At 33.8% G+C, this 24,276-nt stretch overlaps 1 protein-coding gene across 2 annotated transcripts in view; it reads left to right on the forward strand.

The window, feature by feature from the left end:
* The window catches only part of ARHGEF39 (Rho guanine nucleotide exchange factor 39), a 363,866-nt gene that overhangs the window by 208,309 nt on the left and 131,281 nt on the right, over positions 1–24,276 (forward strand). The window lies entirely within an intron of this gene.

A 24,276-nucleotide genomic window follows, 5' to 3' on the forward strand; every position in this document is an offset into this window, starting at 1 on the left:
TTGTGTCCCGACGAAGATTTTTCGGTGCAAATCTTTCATACCTGTATTGAAAATCGTGTTAATTCGTGTCGTGTCTTGAGGCCTTGTACAGTGTGCACTGTACAACCTTGAGGCTTTGTTTTTCTCTCAGCGGTCCGTCGTTTGTGATCCAATAACTTTCGTTCTCTGTATTCCCAGTCTTTTCACCCATAGCCTACTTCCTTGTGTAAATCTCAACTCAAAAAAAACAAACAAAAAAAAAAAACATTTCCTTCTCTGTTCTCATTCGTTTATTCATTCTTATTCGTTCGTTCGTTCTTCGACCACGTGTTTCTCCCCCATTTCCCCAGATAGTTTTCACTCATTAACCTTCAATGTTTACACTTTCCCCTCAAGTTATGTATTCCGTCATATTTTATAACACCTTTTTCTTCTTCTTCTTTAAAAGGCTGCTTTCAACTTGCTCACCAAATCAATTCATCCCAAAAAAAATATCCATCTCCTATAGTGCCTTTTTTCTACATTCCCTAAACTCTCCTGCACTCCATCCTCCATCCAGCGTCCTTAAACGTATTTTTAACTCGAAGGTCACAAGAAACTCATTTTGCAATAAATGTTCGTTTCCCATAAATCGTACACTTTCAAAAATCCAATCTCACCCCTCCCCTCCAAATCTTCCCCATAACCCCTCCCCTCCAAATCTTCCCCATCACCCCTCCCCTCCAAATCTTCCCCATCACCCATCCCTTTCAAATCTCCCCCCTTGCCCCCTCCCTCCTAAACTACCCCCTCACCCCTCCCCGCCAAGACGCCCCCTCGCCCCTCCCCTCCTAGACTCCTGCCTCACCCCTCCCCTCCAAATCTCCCCCATATCCCATCCCTTTCAAATCCCTCACCTTGTCCCTTCCCTCCCAAACTCCCCCCTCACCCCTCCCCTTCAAATCTCCCCACCCTCATTGCTTCTCAATTTCCCCCCTCTCACTCCCCCTCCTCAAAGCGTCCTCCCCGCTTCTTCCCCCTTCAAACTCTCACCTCCATCTCCCCCAACCTTCTGCCTCGCTCTTCCCCCTCCTCAAATAACACCTCATTGTGGCTCACCCAATCACCATCAAACCTTTTGTCCGCCCCATCCTTCCCTTTCTCCGAGCTATTCTGAAATCTCTGACACACCTTCAACAGCTCTCCCTACCTCTTCCACCTCTTCCACATCTTACCCTACCCCTCCTCCCCCCTGTTCTGTATCTGATGCTCCCCCTTCCTCTTCATTAACGGTATGGACCTCAAACATCCGGGGCCTTCGTTCAAACTTAACTAATCTCTCCATACAGGTTGCTTCTGTCAAACCAGACGTGATCTGCTTAACAGAAACTTTCCTCCTTTATGATGTCTCTGATTCCATAGTATCTCTCCCGGGCTACTCCCTCCTCCGGTATGATAGACCTGAGCCTCGTCCTGGAGGCGGGGTTGCTATCTCTATCAAAAACTCTCTTCCTCACTCGCCCTGCACTGCACTCTCTCCACCTCACCCCCAGGAATACCTCTGGCTACGGCTTCCCCTTCGCTCCCACCTCTTGTTCATATGTGTGTTGTACCGTCCACCAAACAGTGATGACTCCATCTACATCTCGCTGTCTGATGATATGGACCAACTTCTATCTACTCATCCCAACTCTCTCTTCCTCATATGTGGTGATTTCAACTGTCATCATGCCAGTTGGCTGGGTGTGGGTACCTCTCTCACCAGCCATGGCTCCTCAGTAAAGGACTTCTGCGACTCACTGGGACTGACACAATCTGTCAATTTCCCGACCCGGATCTCAGTCAACGGAACATCTTCTCTTCTGGACTTGGTTATGACTAACTTCCCTGAAAATGTCTGCTGCTCTTCTTCTGCTCCGATCGGATCATCTGATCATGTCCTTGTTAAAGTGGACATCTCTCTGACCATCCTCAGGGAGCCTGCTCAGCGTCGACGAGTCTGGCATTTCACTCAGGCCAACTGGCACGGTCTTCAAGCAGCCATCAATCATCTGGACTGGTCTCCCATCTCTACCACCTCTGACATCAACTCATCCTGGGAATTCTTCCAAAGTAAATTGCTCTCTCTCATGCACAGATTTATCCCATCTCGTCTTCAGTTGTCATACCCTTCCTCCCGTCCATGGTACACGGAATCTTGTGGTGAGGCTGTTGCCCAGAAACAACTTGCCTTCGTCTCCTGGAAAGCAAATCCAACGGAAGGAAATCTCATTTCCTTTCACAAAGACCGAAACAAGTGTGTGTCCACCCTCAGGAGAGCCAGGAAACAATATCTCTCCGTTCTCAAGACCGAACTCTCTTATCTGTCTCCCTCTTCCAAATCCTGGTGGCGTCTGGTCAAATCCGTTTCTGGTGTTTGTTCCCCCTCCATCCCCTCCCTTACCTCAAACGGCTACACAGCTGACGTTTACACGTGCGGCTACACGTGAAAAAGCTGAATGCCTCAACTCTGTGTTTGCCTCTAAATCTTGTGTCCCAAACCCATCCCTCTCTGTACCCACCATACCCAGTCGTACCCTGCTGCTCCTGGACTCCGTGTCCTTTCCTCCTGACAAGGTGGAAAAGTTTCTGTCAACCCTCGACTCTGATTCTGCAACTGGACCCGACGGCATCAGCCCACGGGTCCTAAAATCCTGCTCTGCTGCTCTATCTCACCCTCTCTCTGTTCTCTTCACCCTCTCTTTTGCTCAAGGTCAACTGCCATCTGCTTGGAAATCAGCCAACATCACCGCTTATGCACAAAAAAGGTGCAAAAACAGATCCTAGCAACTACAGACCAATCAGCCTTCTCCCAATTATCAGCAAAGTCATGGAATCCATCATTGCTTCGGATATGAAATCTTTCCTCTTCTCCAATGGCTTGATCTCTGATCATCAATTTGGTTTCAGACCAGGTCACTCTACTCGGGACATGCTGCTTCTGCTGTCTCAACAATGGATGGAGGTCCTCAATGCCAAACAGGAAATTAGAGCTGTCTCCCTCGACATATCACGTGCCTTCGACACGGTCTGGCACCCCGCTCTGCTCACCAAACTCTCCTCCTTTGGTATCCATGGAAATCTCCACGCATGGCTGGCGGACTTCCTCTCTAGTCGTCGTCAACGTGTGGCCCTGAATGGGTTTCTCTCATCTCCTCTTCCTGTTCAGGCTGGAGTTCCCCAAGGCAGTGTTCTGGGCCCCGTGCTTTTTCTGGTCTTCATCAATGATCTCTCTGACTCTCTCAAAAATCCTCTCTATCTCTTTGCTGATGACTCCACTCTCTGCCGCTCCATTCCTCTTCCCTCAGATCGGCAGTCTGCTGCCTCCTCACTCTCTGAAGACCTGGACAAAATCACAGACTGGTCAAACAAGTGGAACATGTCTTTCAATCCTGACAAATCTCACACTCTTACTATGTCTCTCCGAAAAGATCGACTGGACAACCCTCCCATCTACTTTCTCAACAATCCTCTCCAAGAAGTTCTGTCGCTCAAGATTTTGGGTCTCACTATCTGCCATGATCTTTCTTGGGAAAACCACATTTCCAAGCTGGCCTCCAAAGCCAGTCGCCGACTGGGCATCCTCCGTCGTGCGAAGTCCTTCCTCGGCACACCTGAGCTCCTCACCACATACAAGGCTTTCATCCGCAGCTCAATGGAATACTGTTCTCCCCTATGGGCCGGTGCTCCTGCCTCGCACCTAGCTCGGCTTCACGCTGTTGAAACCAAAGCTTTCAGAATTATTGGAATCTCCCGCGATGAAGCTATCTCTGAGGGCCTTTCACTCACTCACCGCAGGCAGGTAGGTGGTCTTTCTGTCTTCTACCGACTCCTCTCCGGCCTTGCACCCCCAGCTCCCTCTGTGCTCTGTCCCCCAAATATTCCTACAGGTCGCACAAGATCTGCCAGCAACCCTCTGATGGTTAAACTGCCGAAATCTCGGCTCTCTGCTCACCTTCACTCTTTCATTCCTCTTTTCTCCCGCCTCTGGAACAAACTCCCTCACTCCCTTCAATCCCACTCCTCCCTCCAAGTCTTTAAAACAGCTGTTCACCACCATCTCTTATCTTCCCCCATCCAAAACCTTGATCTTTTCTACCCCCGCTAATTCACCCCAGATCCACCTTATTTGAAATTCCAACTTCTTTCCTGGAAGTCCTGGCAGTGTCCATATGTTTTATACCTCTCCCACCGCCCCCTTCCCATGCCCCCCCCCCCCCCCCAAAAGCCCTCGCCCTCTCTCAGATCTCTCGATGTCTCCATGTCTCTCGGTCCCTGCTCTCAAATGTTGTGTTTGTGTCCTTCCCCCTCTCTCCCCATCTTGTCTACCGCTCCCGATGTTATATGTTTTATGTGTCGGTTTGTCTTTCTGTGTGATTAATGTTCGCTCTTTCACGAGCCTCGATCTTGTATACAAAAAAAAAAAAAAAAAAAAAAAAGGAAATAATGATCGAACAATGCTAAATTCAAAATCTCTTTCCCCTTTCTTCCTGTTCTTAACATTCCTGTTATCATTTGTTAAGAACAATGTGTTAAGTAAATCATTTGTTAAGTAAATTAAAAAAAACATTTTAAGTCACAATCTCGTGAGATTCTGCCGTCTCACAATTATTTAGTAAAAACAGTGCATAAGTAAGGTATATTATTATTTTTTTTAAACCATAAGGTTACAAGCAGTGGAAACAAGAATGACCACACTGTGGGTAACCTGCGACAAAATCTGGTAATGGGGCAATTGGGAAACGTACATTTAAAGCACTCTTAAAAGATGAACAGCACAATTGGGAAACACACATTTAATGTGCTATTAAAAGATTAACTCGGCACCTCTTATCCATGTCACCCTCCCCACGGTTATATCAGAATGAGCTGAATCGTCACACGGTCATGGATTGCTTAACCCCAATATGAGGAAGAAGAAAGACAGAACCATCTTCAGAGGCCATTTTCCCCCGCAGAGCAGGGGTTGGCCTTTTTCGGGCACCTTGGTCCCCTTTTTGAAGCAATGTTTTATGGCCAGATGCCCTTCCTGCCGCCAACCCTGTTGGTCGCCTTTTGCGACACACAGGGAATTATCAGTGAACTGGTACTCAATTTGCCGACATCGGAAGGATGACAGGCTGAGTCAACCCCCCTGGCGTTAATTCAGCGATCGACCGGGATTCGAACCCAGGATTCTAGGATCCCAAGCTGGCACCCTAACCGCTAAGCCAACACCAGGCTCTTAACCCCAATATGAGTCTATTAAAAATTCCATAATGCTATTTTTTTTTTAGTAATTTGCATAACGTAACACTTGATTACATAACGTAACACCTGATTAATGGGCATTTTGATATACCATACCGTGCGTTCTCACATACCTTGTGTTCTGACGTACAGTGCATTGCCATACCATGCGTTCTGACGGGCTTTATTAAACCTTGCTATTATTCGACATATGATTAGATTTTTGGGGTCAATCATCGTGAATAACATTCGACCCAAACAAAGCCAATGAAAATCTGATGCAACAAACCCGAGCAGTGCATAATCAGCAGAGGCCTAGAGGCCAAATGTGCTTGGCCCATCAGAAAACCAAGATGGCAGCCATTTCATTTTATCTCGGTGCTATGGCAGGTGGAGTCAAGCGACAGATGTGGGTGTGGTCCTACAGCTGTACAACCAAAGCAAAAATTGAACCCCATCAACAATAACAGCAACAACAACAACGCGAAGCTTTTGTAGACCTGCGACATGTTGCAGGTAAAAATAACATACAACCAAAACTCTTCACCAAACACATTTTTACTATGGGTTTAATTGTCCCTGGTCAGTAATTTGAGAAAAATTGTCAGAAAGGCATACATACATACATACATACACACACACACACACACACACACACACACACACACACACACACACACACACACACACACACACTGTTACGTGTGTGGGGGTAGATCATGAATCTCACAGGAAAGTTAGGAATGTGTAATAGAGGGGTCAATATACGAAAGAAACTCACCTAACCCCCAAAAAATTGATACAAAAGGTTTTTCAATGGATTCTGGTACCATTGGGCTTGCTAAATAACATACTAAAAATCTAGTAACATCTGACTTCCGGAAAGGGGTAATTTTCAAGATGGCGTCCAAGATGGCTGCCGGGAGCTTAAAATGGCCATATCTCAATTATTATTCAACCTAGAAAGGTGGTTTTGGTGTCTAACCCTAGGTTTTAGGGCCCATGGAATCCAATTGAATCAATAAAATTACCATCAGTTAATTATTTATTGACAAGTCCAAGATGGCATCCCAAGGTGACATCCTGATCCACTAAAATGGCTCTGTCGAATAGTAGTCAACCTAGAGAGATTTTTTCAGTGTGTATACCTAGGTTTAAGGCACCCAGGAAATCATCAAAATTACTTAAATAAGCACAAAGTAATCAGGTAATCCAGTAAGCCAGGTTTACCAGCCCATTAGGCATTTGTTGTCTTATACAGTTAGTCGCTATTCATCGTCATCCTCCGACTCACCAGCTAATGAACCAAGTGTGTGTTTCAGATTGGAGATAAGAGTGTAATGTGTCTACACCACTGCCACCTGTGACTCCAGTCCACAGTATTCAGTGATCATTACAGACAAAGGTTTGTACAAAGCTTGAGAGGTTATGGCAAGGGACAGACTATTTTTATATTGGGGAGGGGAGGGGGGGGGGGGGAAGGGGGACCTGAAAATCTGACAATTTATTTTCATCTCAAAAGGAATAAGTATATTGTTGTGACACGACTTCTCGGATTTTTGGTGTTGGCAAAAAGACTGCTTCCCAGAAGCTTGTAAAAGGAGACCCTGTCCTTCGTTCTTGTGCCAACACATTCACCATCCTAAACCAGACCACAGAGGTGATCGATGACCTTGGATGCCGAGTAATGGCTATCCTCTTTGGTGGCAAGTGCAAAGATTCCCTTGCAACAATGCGATATAACACCTTCAGCAAGAAGGTTGTCTCTGCTTCGTCTTTTGTAACACCCGAACGTCTGCCCCCAACTGAATCTGCTACCAAACTTCACTGTCGTAGAGCATACTACCAGATCATGGTGTGGATGGGAAAAGAAGAGGGTATGGATGCCATGAAATGGGGGTGGAGCCTGCAGGATAATCAGTTTGTCCCACTTATGTCAAGAATGAACGCTGCTCCAGACAGTCTCTTGAAGGTCATTCATTGTAACTGCCCCACTGCCTGCAAGACACTCCGCTGCTCTTGTAGACGATATGGACTACCATGTACTACTGCCTGTGGACCGTGCCAACTTGAAGAATGTGACAATCCACATAACAAGTTTCTTCCAGACGAGTCGGAGGATGACAATGAATAGCGACTAACTGTATTAGACAACAAATGCCTAATGGCTGGTAAACCTGGCTTACTGGATTACCTGATTACTTTGTGCTTATTTAAGTAATTTTGATGATTTCCTGGGTGCCTTAAACCTAGGTATACACACTGAAAAAATCTCTCTAGGTTGACTACTATTCGACAGAGCCATTTTAGTGGATCAGGATGTCACCTTGGGATGCCATCTTGGACTTGTCAATAAATAGTTAACTGATGGTAATTTTATTGATTCAATTGGATTCCTTGGGCCCTAAAACCTAGGGTTAGACACCAAAACCACCTTTCTAGGTTGAATAATAATTGAGATATGGCCATTTTAAGCTCCCGGCAGCCATCTTGGACGCCATCTTGAAAATGACCCCTTTCCGGAAGTCAGATGTTACTAGATTTTTAGTATGTTATTTAGCATGCCCATGGTACCAGAATCCATTGAAAAACCTTTTGTATCATTTTGTTTTAGGTTAGGTGAGTTTTTTTCGAATATTGACCCCTCTATATTACCTACCTCTACAGTTGCATGAGGTGATGTGCCTCTATCAGTGATATCTTCAGACGCCTGACAGCTGGGAAACAATCTGGGGCATGTGTTTCAATCCATCCAAACCTCAAAATAGAACTACTGTACATCTCAAATTAATATTATACATCCTGTTCATCCTCTGCTCTCGATATCTATTGAACAACTAACTACCAGCCATCACACAACTTCAAATTCTGATTGTCACACTGTATTTCAAGTTTAATTTAGCTTCCCATGTTCAAAACATTTCTAAATGTTCTGGAACATGGCGGTTTGCAATTCTTTTAAAGGAAAGGTGATGATGTTGTTTCTCCTGTGTAAATATCCTTTAGGCTTCAAATATATTTGGTAGGCTTCAAATTCTGGAATGGCCAGCACAGTCTCCAGACATAAACCCCAATCGAGCTGGTTTGGGATGAACTGGACAGAAGGGTGAAAGCAAACCAACCTACAAGTGCAACGCAATTGTGGGAACTTCTGCAACAGTGTTGGGAAGAACTTCCCGAACAATATTTGATTTCCATTGTGGAAAGAATGCCACGAGTGTGTTCGGCGGTTATATCTGCAAAAGGTGGCTACTTTGCTGAGTCAAATATTTTATTTAAATTTTGTTAAACAAAATGATTCTATGATTTATTTTTTATCTCCAATTGTTTATTTGTTCTATGCTTCATTTCAGAATACATTGAGACATTTCAGAGTACATTGAGCCGCTAAGCCTGGTGTTGGCTTAGCGGTTAGGGTGCCAGCTTCGGATCCTAGGATCGATCCTGGGTTCGAATCCCGGTCGATCGCTGAATTAACGCCAGGGGGGTTGACTCAGCCTGTCATCCTTCCGAGGCCGGCTAATTGAGTACCAGTTCACTGGTAAATCCCTGTTTGTCGTAAAAGGCGACAAACAGGGTTGGCGGCAGGAAGGGCATCCGGCCGTAAAACATTGCTTCAAAAAGGGGACCAACAAAAACAACAACAACCACTGTGCCCGAAAAAGGCCAACCCCCGCTTTGCGGGGGAAAATGGCCTCTAAAGGTGTTTTTTTTTGTTTTTTTTAATTGAGACATTAAAATGCGTAAATTTCAATAAAAACTAGAAAAATGTAGGTGTTCTAAAACTTTTGACTGGTAGTGTATATATATATATTGTTGTGGTTTTGGAAATAAAGGCAACCCCCCTTTTAGTTAGTTGCACCACGACATATATATATATATATATATATATATATATATATATATATATATATATATATATATATATATATATATATATATATATACATATTTGTTGTTTGAGTGGTGTGTGTTGTAAGGGTGGTGTTCGGTTGTTGTTGTTTTTTGGTGTGTGAGTGAGTGGATGAAGGGCTGTGGATTCTGGGAGTGGAGGCGGTTTTGTTGGTGTAGTCTGTGTTCTCACTGGCTCGGGGTGGGGGTATGTACGCATTCGGGTGTAGCTGCTGCATGTGGAGGCGTATGTGCCCCTGCTGCTGCATGTGGAGGCGTATGTGCCCCTGCTGGCCCACCTTAGCTGACCGTATCGAGGTTGAAGTGCCTTTGGGATGATGGTGAAGATCGTTGGGATGTTTCGTTGGTTGGGACGTTGGGGAAAAAAAAAATGATTTGCCAAGTAACAAGAGGACGTCATGCAGAGCACGATACTTGCAAAATCCCCTCGAAAAAAAAAGGTTGCAATTGATCTAGCAAATTGTCCATTTCATCAAGATCAAAATTGACGATCTTGATGAAAAGTGACGATTTTTAGATGAAAATTGATGATTTTAGAAGTTTGACCTATAGTTGAACTTTGACCGTTTGACCTCAAAAATAGTTGGTTTCTCAATTTGTTGACTAAATATGCAAATGCTGTTAAATTTTCAAAAAGTACTAAATACAAAATTTCCACTTTGACATTATGGAGGTACTAGTGAGGTACCCGTGCTACGCACAGGTGGGAGGCCAGAAGCAAACAGACAATGCAGAAACAGCGAATGCTAAAGCATGAAACCAATAAATTCCACATTACTGTAGCACCTTCAGTCACATGTCAGACATGGACAGCAAGTTCGTGAAGGACTTCCATGAAAAACGTACCCGTTCGCAAACAAACGGGTACGTTTGTTCCATACCCAGTCAATGGCGAATCTGCATATGGCAATCCGCGAATTCACGTTTAGAAAGTAGAAACCATCACTGCATTCCGTCATTCACTTGAACTCGATTTCTCTTTTTTCTTTCCAAACAGCCTAACTCCAATCACAAATTAAATAACATTAATATAAAAAATTAACTTTTAACAACATTCGTGACATAAACAAATATTTAAATCCTGATGTGAAGGTCTGTATGGTTGGGTGAACACAATTACGAATTCAAAATCGTAATTGTATTCACTCAATTCCAATCATCAATTGATACTTTTACAAAACAATTAACACGATTAACGTTTGACGATTAAACATTACGATTGAATGACGGTTGTATTGGGATATTATCAAACCCGCGCATTGCGTAATCTGTCCACTTCCCTATTCGCTGCAGGTTCGTAATTCTCATCAAAATCTAAACAGTATTTGTAGAATTTCAATAAAAGCCACATCACTGTTCATATCGGTAAATATTATTCCATTGTGTTTGGAAAAACTGGAAAATTGGAAAACTTTCCCAGGATTGCCCACCCAAAATATTGTTGCGATCGGTTGAGCTGTTTTTGCGGTACCTTCGAACGGACGGACAGACGGACGGACATTTGGTGAATTATAGTAAGATTATGAGTCGATCAGTGGTAAAGAAAATAATCTCAATTTAATCCATTTTAAATTCAGGCTGCAACACAACAAAATGTAAAAAAAAATTCAAGGGGTGTGAATACTTTCTGAAGGCATGTCATGAGACAAATACATGAAGGTATGTCACATGCAAATACAAACAAATACATGCAAACACATGAAATACATACATGAAGGTATGTCATGACATGAGGGTAGAGGGACAAATTAGCATGAGACTTGGGGGAAGAAGGGGCATGAGGAGGACACTTTAGGTGAACAGAATGGATAGAATTGCTAGCTCTCAGTACCAGAAGTGGAAGGAAAAACTGGAAACCTGGAAAGAGGTCGGCTTGGGGATAGGGTTAATGGGGGTAGAAAATATAATGGTTGTGGATGGGGGATGAGCTGTGATGGTGGTAAACAGTTGTCTTGAAGCCATAGAGGGAAGAATGCAATTGAAGAGACTGAGGAAGTTAGTTCCACAGGCTGGATAAAAGAGGAACGAATGAGTACTGAGGAGTGAGTCTGGATTTTGGGAGTTTCACCAGAAGTGGGTTACTCGCAGACTGCAGCACCTTGCAGAAACCAGGTTTTTACTCCACCAAAAACAATCTCAAAGATCCTTGTTTGTTACTCATTTCTGTAAAATCAAACTCGCAGTCAGATTTGAGGCCTTGAACACAAGTAATCAAAACAGATTACAGTGACCGATTTCTGTATGCTGACAATTACACATTACCAGCAACATGATTACTCCCACAAATGCTGCATGCAACATTTCTTGCTCATTGGAATGTTTAACTTGATGTGCATAAAACGGGATGGTAAATCTAAATTGTTTTTATCTGAACCCCCCCCCCCCCCCCTCCTACTCCCCCATCCCCTTCCCCACCCACTTCACACTGTTTGATGTATATACACTGTGCACCAATAAGTGATGTAAGGCCTGCATAGGTAAAAGGATTTGTATATGTATTGCAGTAAGATTGCCTTTTGTTGTGAATAACAGAAACAAGACCGACAGTGTAACAACAGCGTAGCCGGGCTTGGATCTGCTGAGTGGATCTGATCTTCCCCTGTCATGTGACCAGATCCTCAGCTCTAATTGGTGGACGTTTGTGAGGGACATCCATACACTGGACGGACAGACAGACGCTGTTCTAGACGGCATTGTCATAAGGGCTATGCCGTAAAAATATGGCTGCTGAACTACGTGACTGATGGAGTCGTCAATTTATTTTTCTCGACCGATTTATCCCTAGATCATGCTCAATAAATTTCATACGGATCGGATCAAGCATGATACTTGTCTATTTATGACGTCATAATGGAGGCACCCTGTGACATTAACATATGTTATTCCGCATGGGGAGTACTTTACAATGAGCCACCTTTCATTTTTTTTCCATAGAGCAGTTTGAGATATGGAGGTGCAATTTTTCGGATTTTCTAAGATGGCGCCCTTACCACGTGACCTATGACCCATAATTAACATTAAAATTTTATGCAGGAGGAGGTGCCCCAATGGTGTAAATTTGTGTCAATCGGACCAACAAATGCAGAGAAAGCGAATTTTAAAGGGAATAAACCCGGAAAATGCTGGCGGAAGGGAGATAAATACATGCGCTGGACGGATGGACAGACAAACGCTGTTCCAGACGGCTTTGCCCTACGGCTACACCGCAAAAAATGGAATATCGACCATTTTCTTTCTCCCTCATCTGAATGCCAACTTCCTACTACCATTACAAGCATAGTGCAGAACTTAAAAGTGGTTTGGAGTTGGTATCAATATGGCAATGCCAATGTAAACCCAGAACGTCCATGTTTTAGAGTACATCAGTAGACTAGCTCACAAAATAGCAGAGATGTCTGGTCCTGTGATTGATTCCAAGTTGGGGTGAAGTCTCGACCTGAGCTGCTTTTCTGATGCTTTTCCAGCAGGAGGCGCTGCATCCAAGAACATGCCCTCCTTCTAAAGAAATGTAAAGCTGGCTGTCTTGTCTGCAATCATGTGGATGTAAAAGATGTCATGTTATGTTTCAGATGACCACACCATTGGGTTGGTTATGTGACCACATATACCCTGTCAGTATATTTAAAATATATATATCATCATTCAGCTTAATGGATTTTGAATGCTGTGCATTAATTATAATTCAAATAAATGGATGCTACGGTCTCAACAATGAGTCAAGGTTAGTGGCCCTGCCATCTTTTCATTGTTGCTCAGCTCTGCTCGCCCGCTATCCTTTAACGATGTGAGGACTGCTGGCGGTGCTTTTGTAAAATATGAAAAGCTGCTTAAAGATCTGACTGATTGTCAAATAAACAGACATTTCCCAGAGTTTCTAAAGGAACCGATGATCTCGAGATACTCTGGAAAACTAGAACATGCTAATGAGCTACTGATATCTAAGGTATTAGTAAACTATAAAACAATATTATTTTAGTCCTGGTATTAGATACAAAACTAACTTTTACACATGCAGCACTCACTTCTACATTCAATCTCTCTTATGAGTAATTTTAAGAGAAAATTAATAATTTATGTATGTATAAATCACTATTGTGTGTGTGTTTTTTTCCAATAAAAGAAAGCGAGAAAACCTAGAAAATTATATTGTACTAAAATAATTATATACTAAATTGCGTGATTTGGTGTCTGTCTGTTTAACTGCGATAAATTCAGTCATTATTTATCCAATCTCAACCCAAACTTGACAGGAGGACTAAGAGTCACACGATAGAGGTTGTAGCAACTTTATATACTCCCAACCCTCCCCAAGGAGGTTTTCCGTCTTTGGAGAAATCCATGTTAAGGTGTATAAATAGCTTATCATGGCGTTTTTCCAATGCCATTTCTAATATAAAAAGTAACAAAAACAATACCGATGATGATAATGGCATGATAATGTCAATGATAATATAAACATGCCACCATCTGTATGTCACATGAAGAAGCAGGATATCTAGCATTTCATCTTTGTTTGACATTTTATCCATTCAAAATGGTATGTCGGCAATAATGGAAATAGCATAATAATAATAATAATAATAATATAAATGTTATTACAGGATAATGATGTTATTAATAATAATAATAATAATATCAACGTTATGACAAAATAATAATGTTATTAAAATTAAAATATCAACGTTATTACAGAATAATGTTATTAATGATAATATCAATGTTATTACAAAATAATAATGACATCAATGTTATTACAAAATAATAATGTTGCCAATATTATCAATATCAACGTTATTACAAAATAATAATGCTATTAATAATAATAATATATTATTCATGTTATTTCAAAATAATAATGTTTATAATAATAATGTCAACCTTATTACAAAATAATAATGTTATTAAGAATAATAATATTATCAACATGATTACAAAATAAAAACGTTGTTAATATAAATAATATCAACGTTATTACTAAATCATAATGCTGTTAATAATAATATAATCAACATGATTACGAAATCATAATGCTGTTAATAATATCAACATTATTACTAAATCATAATGCTGTTATTAATAATAATATCAACATGATTACTAGATCATAATGCTGTTAATAATATCAACATGATTACTAAATCATAATGCTGTTAATAATATCAACATGATTACTAAATCATAATGCTGTTAATAATATCAACATGATTACTAAATCATAATGCTGTTAATAATATCAACATTATTACTAAATCATAATGCTGTTAATAATATCAACGTTATTACTAAATCATATTGCTGTTAATAATATCAACGTTATTACTAAATCATAATGCTGTTAATAATATCAACATTATTACTAAATCATAATGCTGTTAATAATATCAACATGATTACTAAATCATAATGCTGTTAATAATATCAACATGATTACTAAATCATAATGCTGTTAATAATATCAACATGATCACTAAATCATAATGCTGTTAATAATATCAACATGATTACTAAATCATAATGCTGTTAATAATATCAACATTATTACTAAATCATAATGCTGTTAATAATATCAACGTTATTACTAAATCATATTGCTGTTAATAATATCAACATTATTACTAAATCATATTGCTGTTAATAATATCAACGTTATTACTAAATCATAATGCTGTTAATAATATCAACATTATTACTAAATCATAATGCTGTTAATAATATCAACGTTATTACTAAATCATATTGCTGTTAATAATATCAACGTTATTACTAAATCATATTGCTGTTAATAATATCAACGTTATTACTAAATCATATTGCTGTTAATAATATCAACGTTATTACTAAATCATATTGCTGTTAATAATATCAACGTTATTACTAAATCATATTGCTGTTAATAATATCAACGTTATTACTAAATCATATTGCTGTTAATAATATCAACGTTATTACTAAATCATATTGCTGTTAATAATATCAACATTATTACTAAATCATAATGCTATTAATAATATCAACGTTATTACTAAATCGTAATGCTGTTAATAATATCAACGTTATTACTAAATCATATTGCTGTTAATAATATCAACATTATTACTAAATCATAATGCTGTTAATAATATCAACGTTATTACTAAATCATATTGCTGTTAATAATATCAACGTTATTACTAAATCATATTGCTGTTAATAATATCAACGTTATTACTAAATCATATTGCTGTTAATAATATCAACGTTATTACTAAATCATATTGCTGTTAATAATATCAACGTTATTACTAAATCATAATGCTGTTAATAATATCAACATTATTACTAAATCATAATGCTGTTAATAATATCAACATTATTACTAAATCATAATGCTGTTAATAATATCAACGTCATTACTAAATCATATTGCTGTTAATAATATCAACGTTATTACTAAATCATAATGCTGTTAATAATATCAACGTTATTACTAAATCATAATGCTGTGAATAATATCAACATTATTACTAAATCATAATGCTGTTAATAATATCAACGTTATTACTAATTCATAATGCTGTTAATAATATCAACATTATTACTAAATCATAATGCTGTTAATAATATCAACGTTATTACTAAATCATAATGCTGTTAATAATATCAACGTTATTACAAAATCATAATGCTGTTAATAATATCAACGTTATTACTAAATCATAATGCTGTTAATAATATCAACATTATTACTAAATCATATTGCTGTTAATAATATCAACGTTATTACTAATTCATAATGCTGTTAATAATATCAACATTATTACTAAATCATATTGCTGTTAATAATATAAACGTTATTACTAAATCATAATGCTGTTAATAATATCAACGTTGTTACTAAAACATAATGCTGTTAATAATATCAACGTTATTACTAAATCATAATGCTGTTAATAATATCAACGTTGTTACTAAATCATAATGCTGTTAATAATATCAACGTTATTACTAAATCATAATGCTGTTAATAGTATCAACGTTATTACTCAATCATAATGCTGTTAATAATATCAACGTTATTACTAAATCATAATGCTGTTAATAATATCAACGTTATTACTAAATCATAATGCTGTTAATACTATCAACATTATCACGAAATCATATTGCTGTTAATATCAACGTTATTACTAAATCATAATGCTGTTAATAATATCAACGTTATTACTAAATCATAATGCTGTTAATAATATCAACGTTATTACGAAATCATAATGCTGTTAATAATATGAACATTATTACTAAATCATATTGCCGTTAATGATATCAACGTTATTACGAAATCATATTGCTGTTAATAATATCAACATTATTACTAAATCATAATGCTGTTAATAATATCAACGTTATTACTAAATCATAATGCTGTTAATAATATCACCGTTATTACTAAATCATAATGCTGTTAATAATATCAACATTATTACTAAATCATAATGCTGATAATAATATCAACATGATTACTAAATCATAATGCTGTTAATAATATCAACGTTATTACTAAATCATAACGCTGTTAATAATATCAACGTTATTACTAAATCATAATGCTGTTAATAATATCAACGTTATTACTAAATCATAATGCTGTTAATAATATGAACGTTATTACGAAATCATAACGCTGTTAATAATATCAACGTTATTACTAAATCATAAAGCTGTTAATAATATCAACATGATTACTAAATCATAACGCTGTTAATAATATCAACGTTATTACTAAATCATAATGCTGTTAATAATATCAACGTTATTACTAAATCATAATGCTGTTAATAATATCAACGTTATTACTAAATCATAACGCTGTTAATAATATCAACATGATTACTAAATCATAACGCTGTTAATAATATCAACGTTATTACTCAATCATAATGCTGTTAGTAATATCAACATTATTACTAAATCATAATGCTGTTAATAATATCAACGTTATTACTAAATCATATTGCTGTTAATAATATCAACGTTATTACTAAATCATATTGCTGTTAATAATATCAACGTTATTACTAAATCATAATGCTGTTAATAATATCAACATGATTACTAAATCATAACGCTGTTAATAATATCAACGTTATTACTAAATCATAAAGCTGTTAATAATATCAACATGATTACTAAATCATAACGCTGTTAATACTATCAACGTTATTACTAAATCATAATGCTGTTAATAATATCAACGTTATTACTAAATCATAATGCTGTTAATAATATCAACGTTATTACTAAATCATAATGCTGTTAATAATATCAACATTATTACTAAATCATAATGCTGTTAATAATATCAACGTTATTACTAAATCATAATGCTGTTAATAATATCAACGTTATTACTAAATCATAATGCTGTTAATAATATCAACATTATTACTAAATCATAATGCTGTTAATAATATCAACGTTATTACTAAATCATACTGCTGTTAATAATATCAACGTTATTACTAAATCATATTGCTGTTAATAATATCAACGTTATTACTAAATCATAATGCTGTTAATAATATCAACATTATTACTAAATCATAATGCTGTTAATAATATCAACATGATTACTAAATCATAATGCTGTTAATAATATCAACATGATTACTAAATCATAATGCTGTTAATAATATCAACATGATTACTAAATCATAATGCTGTTAATAATATCAACATGATAACTAAATCATAATGCTGTTAATAATATCAACATTATTACTAAATCATAATGCTGTTAATAATATCAACGTTATTACTAAATCATATTGCTGTTAATAATATCAACGTTATTACTAAATCATATTGCTGTTAATAATATCAACGTTATTACTAAATCATAATGCTGTTAATAATATCAACATTATTACTAAATCATAATGCTGTTAATAATATCAACGTTATTACTAAATCATATTGCTGTTAATAATATCAACGTTATTACTAAATCATATTGCTGTTAATAATATCAACGTTATTACTAAATCATATTGTTGTTAATAATATCAACGTTATTACTAAATCATATTGCTGTTAATAATATCAACGTTATTACAAAATCATATTGCTGTTAATAATATCAACGTTATTACTAAATCATATTGCTGTTAATAATATCAACGTTATTACTCAATCATATTGCTGTTAATAATATCAACGTTATTACTAAATCATATTGCTGTTAATAATATCAACATTATTACTAAATCATAATGCTGTTAATAATATCAACGTTATTACTAAATCGTAATGCTGTTAATAATATCAACGTTATTACTAAATCATATTGCTGTTAATAATATCAACGTTATTACTAAATCATATTGCTGTTAATAATATCAACATTATTACTTAATCATATTGCTGTTAATAATATCAACATTATTACTAAATCATAATGCTGTTAATAATATCAACGTTATTACTAAATCATATTGCTGTTAATAATATCAACGTTATCACTAAATCATATTGCTGTTAATAATATCAACGTTATTACTAAATCATAATGCTGTTAATAATATCAACATTATTACTAAATCATAATGCTGTTAATAATATCAACATTATTACTAAATCATAATGCTGTTAATAATATCAACGTCATTACGAAATCATGTTGCTGTTAATAATATCAACGTTATTACTAAATCATAATGCTGTTAATAATATCAACGTTATTACTAAATCATAATGCTGTGAATAATATCAACATTATTACTAAATCATAATGCTGTTAATAATATCAATGTTATTACTAATTCATAATGCTGTTAATAATATCAACATTATTACTAAATCATAATGCTGTTAATAATATCAACGTTATTACTAAATCATAATGCTGTTAATATTATCAACGTTATTACTAAATCATAATGCTGTTAATAATATCAACGTTATTACTAAATCATAATGCTGTTAATAATATCAACATTATTACGAAATCATATTGCTGTTAATAATATCAACGTTATTACTAAATCATATTGCTGTTAATAATATCAACGTTATTACTAATTCATAATGCTGTTAATAATATCAACATTATTACTAAATCATAATGCTGTTAATAATATCAACATTATTACTAAATCATATTGCTGTTAATAATATAAACGTTATTACTAAATCATAATGCTGTTAATAATATCAACATGATTACTAAATCATAACGCTGTTAATAATATCAACGTTATTACTAAATCATAATGCTGTTAATAATATCAACGTTATGACTAAATCATAATGCTGTTAATAATATCAACGTTATTACTAAATCATAATGCTGTTAATAATATCAACGTTATTACTAAATCATAATGCTGTTAATAATATCAACGTTATTACTAAATCATAATGCTGTTAATAATATCAACGTTATTACTAAATCATAATGCTGTTAATACTATCAACATTATCATGAAATCATATTGCTGTTAATAATATCAACGTTATTACTAAATCATAATGCTGTTAATAATATCAACGTTATTACTAAATCATAATGCTGTTAATAATATCAACGTTATTACGAAATCATAATGCTGTTAATAATATGAACATTATTACTAAATCATATTGCTGTTAATGATATCAACGTTATTACTAAATCATATTGCTGTTAATAATATCAACATTATTACTAAATCATAATGCTGTTAATAATATCAACGTTATTACTAAATCATAATGCTGTTAATAATATCAACGTTATTACTAAATCATAATGATGTTAATAATATCAACGTTATTACTAAATCATAATGCTGTTAATAATATCAACATGATTACTAAATCATAACGCTGTTAATAATATCAACGTTATTACTAAATCATAATGCTGTTAATAATAACAACGTTATTACGAAATCATAACGCTGTTAATAATATCAACGTTATTACTAAATCATAAAGCTGTTAATAATATCAACATGATTACTAAATCATAACGCTGTTGATAATATCAACGTTATTACTAAATCATAATGCTGTTAATAATATCAACGTTATTACTAAATCATAATGCTGTTAATAATATCAACGTTATTACTAAATCATTACGCTGTTAATAATATCAACATGATTACTAAATCATAACGCTGTTAATAATATCAACATGATTACTAAATCATAATGCTGTTGATAATATCAACGTTATTACTCAATCATAATGCTGTTAATAATATCAACATTATTACTAAATCATAATGCTGTTAATAATATCAACGTTATTACTCAATCATAATGCTGTTAATAATATCAACATTATTACTAAATCATAATGCTGTTAATAATATCAACGTTATTACTAAATCATAATGCTGTTAATAATATTAACATTATTACTAAATCATAATGCTGTTAATAATATTAACATTATTACTAAATCATAATGCTGTTAATAATATCAACGTTATTACTAATTCATAATGCTGTTAATAATATCAACATTATTACTAAATCATAATGCTGTTAATATCAACATGATTACGAAATCATAACACTGTTAATAATATCAACGTTATTACTAAATCATAATGCTGTTAATAATATCAACATTATTACTAAATCATAATGCTGTTAATAATATCAACATTATTACTAAATCATATTGCTGTTAATAATATCAACGTTATTACGAAATCATAATGCTGTTACTAATATCAACATTATTACTAAATCATATTGCTGTTAATAATATCAACGTTATTACTAAATCATAATGCTGTTAATAATATCATCATTATTCCTAAATCATAACGCTGTTAATAATATCAACATTATTACTAAATCATATTGCTGTTAATAATATCAACGTTATTACTAAATCATAATGCTGTTAATAATATCAACATTATTACTAAATCATATTGCTGTTAATAATATCAACGTTATTACTAAATCATAATGCTGTTAATAATATCAACATTATTACTAAATCATAACGCTGTTAATAATATCAACATTATTACTAAATCATATTGCTGTTAATAATATCAACATTATTACGAAATCATATTGCTGTTAATAATATCAACATGATTACTAAATCATAATGCTGTTAATAATATCAACGTTATTACTAAATCATAACGCTGTTAATAATATGAACGTTATTACGAAATCATAACGCTGTTAATAATATCAACGTTATTACTAAATCATAAAGCTGTTAATAATATCAACATGATTACTAAATCATAACGCTGTTAATAATATCAACGTTATTACTAAATCATAATGCTGTTAATAATATCAACGTTATTACTAAATCATAATGCTGTTAATAATATCAACGTTATTACTAAATCATAACGCTGTTAATAATATCAACATGATTACTAAATCATAACGCTGTTAATAATATCAACGTTATTACTCAATCATAATGCTGTTAGTAATATCAACATTATTACTAAATCATAATGCTGTTAATAATATCAACGTTATTACTAAATCATATTGCTGTTAATAATATCAACGTTATTACTAAATCATATTGCTGTTAATAATATCAACGTTATTACTAAATCATAATGCTGTTAATAATATCAACATGATTACTAAATCATAACGCTGTTAATAATATCAACGTTATTACTAAATCATAAAGCTGTTAATAATATCAACATGATTACTAAATCATAACGCTGTTAATACTATCAACGTTATTACTAAATCATAATGCTGTTAATAATATCAACGTTATTACTAAATCATAATGCTGTTAATAATATCAACGTTATTACTAAATCATAACGCTGTTAATAATATCAACATGATTACTAAATCATAGTGCTGTTAATAATATCAACATGATTACTAAATCATAATGCTGTTAATAATATCAACATTATTACTAAATCATAATGCTGTTAATAATATCAACGTTATTACTAAATCATACTGCTGTTAATAATATCAACGTTATTACTAAATCATATTGCTGTTAATAATATCAACGTTATTACTAAATCATAATGCTGTTAATAATATCAACATTATTACTAAATCATAATGCTGTTAATAATATCAACATGATTACTAAATCATAATGCTGTTAATAATATCAACATGATTACTAAATCATAATGCTGTTAATAATATCAACATGATTACTAAATCATAATGCTGTTAATAATATCAACATGATAACTAAATCATAATGCTGTTAATAATATCAACATTATTACTAAATCATAATGCTGTTAATAATATCAACGTTATTACTAAATCATATTGCTGTTAATAATATCAACGTTATTACTAAATCATATTGCTGTTAATAATATCAACGTTATTACTAAATCATAATGCTGTTAATAATATCAACATTATTACTAAATCATAATGCTGTTAATAATATCAACGTTATTACTAAATCATATTGCTGTTAATAATATCAACGTTATTACTAAATCATATTGCTGTTAATAATATCAACGTTATTACTAAATCATATTGTTGTTAATAATATCAACGTTATTACTAAATCATATTGCTGTTAATAATATCAACGTTATTACAAAATCATATTGCTGTTAATAATATCAACGTTATTACTAAATCATATTGCTGTTAATAATATCAACGTTATTACTCAATCATATTGCTGTTAATAATATCAACGTTATTACTAAATCATATTGCTGTTAATAATATCAACATTATTACTAAATCATAATGCTGTTAATAATATCAACGTTATTACTAAATCGTAATGCTGTTAATAATATCAACGTTATTACTAAATCATATTGCTGTTAATAATATCAACGTTATTACTAAATCATATTGCTGTTAATAATATCAACATTATTACTTAATCATATTGCTGTTAATAATATCAACATTATTACTAAATCATAATGCTGTTAATAATATCAACGTTATTACTAAATCATATTGCTGTTAATAATATCAACGTTATCACTAAATCATATTGCTGTTAATAATATCAACGTTATTACTAAATCATAATGCTGTTAATAATATCAACATTATTACTAAATCATAATGCTGTTAATAATATCAACATTATTACTAAATCATAATGCTGTTAATAATATCAACGTCATTACGAAATCATGTTGCTGTTAATAATATCAACGTTATTACTAAATCATAATGCTGTTAATAATATCAACGTTATTACTAAATCATAATGCTGTGAATAATATCAACATTATTACTAAATCATAATGCTGTTAATAATATCAATGTTATTACTAATTCATAATGCTGTTAATAATATCAACATTATTACTAAATCATAATGCTGTTAATAATATCAACGTTATTACTAAATCATAATGCTGTTAATATTATCAACGTTATTACTAAATCATAATGCTGTTAATAATATCAACGTTATTACTAAATCATAATGCTGTTAATAATATCAACATTATTACGAAATCATATTGCTGTTAATAATATCAACGTTATTACTAAATCATATTGCTGTTAATAATATCAACGTTATTACTAATTCATAATGCTGTTAATAATATCAACATTATTACTAAATCATAATGCTGTTAATAATATCAACATTATTACTAAATCATATTGCTGTTAATAATATAAACGTTATTACTAAATCATAATGCTGTTAATAATATCAACATGATTACTAAATCATAACGCTGTTAATAATATCAACGTTATTACTAAATCATAATGCTGTTAATAATATCAACGTTATGACTAAATCATAATGCTGTTAATAATATCAACGTTATTACTAAATCATAATGCTGTTAATAATATCAACGTTATTACTAAATCATAATGCTGTTAATAATATCAACGTTATTACTAAATCATAATGCTGTTAATAATATCAACGTTATTACTAAATCATAATGCTGTTAATACTATCAACATTATCATGAAATCATATTGCTGTTAATAATATCAACGTTATTACTAAATCATAATGCTGTTAATAATATCAACGTTATTACTAAATCATAATGCTGTTAATAATATCAACGTTATTACGAAATCATAATGCTGTTAATAATATGAACATTATTACTAAATCATATTGCTGTTAATGATATCAACGTTATTACTAAATCATATTGCTGTTAA

The sequence above is a fragment of the Myxine glutinosa genome, chromosome 1 (assembly GCF_964187855.1).
Source record: "Myxine glutinosa chromosome 1, kmMyxGlut1.1, whole genome shotgun sequence".
NCBI classification, from domain to species: Eukaryota; Metazoa; Chordata; class Myxini; order Myxiniformes; family Myxinidae; genus Myxine; species Myxine glutinosa.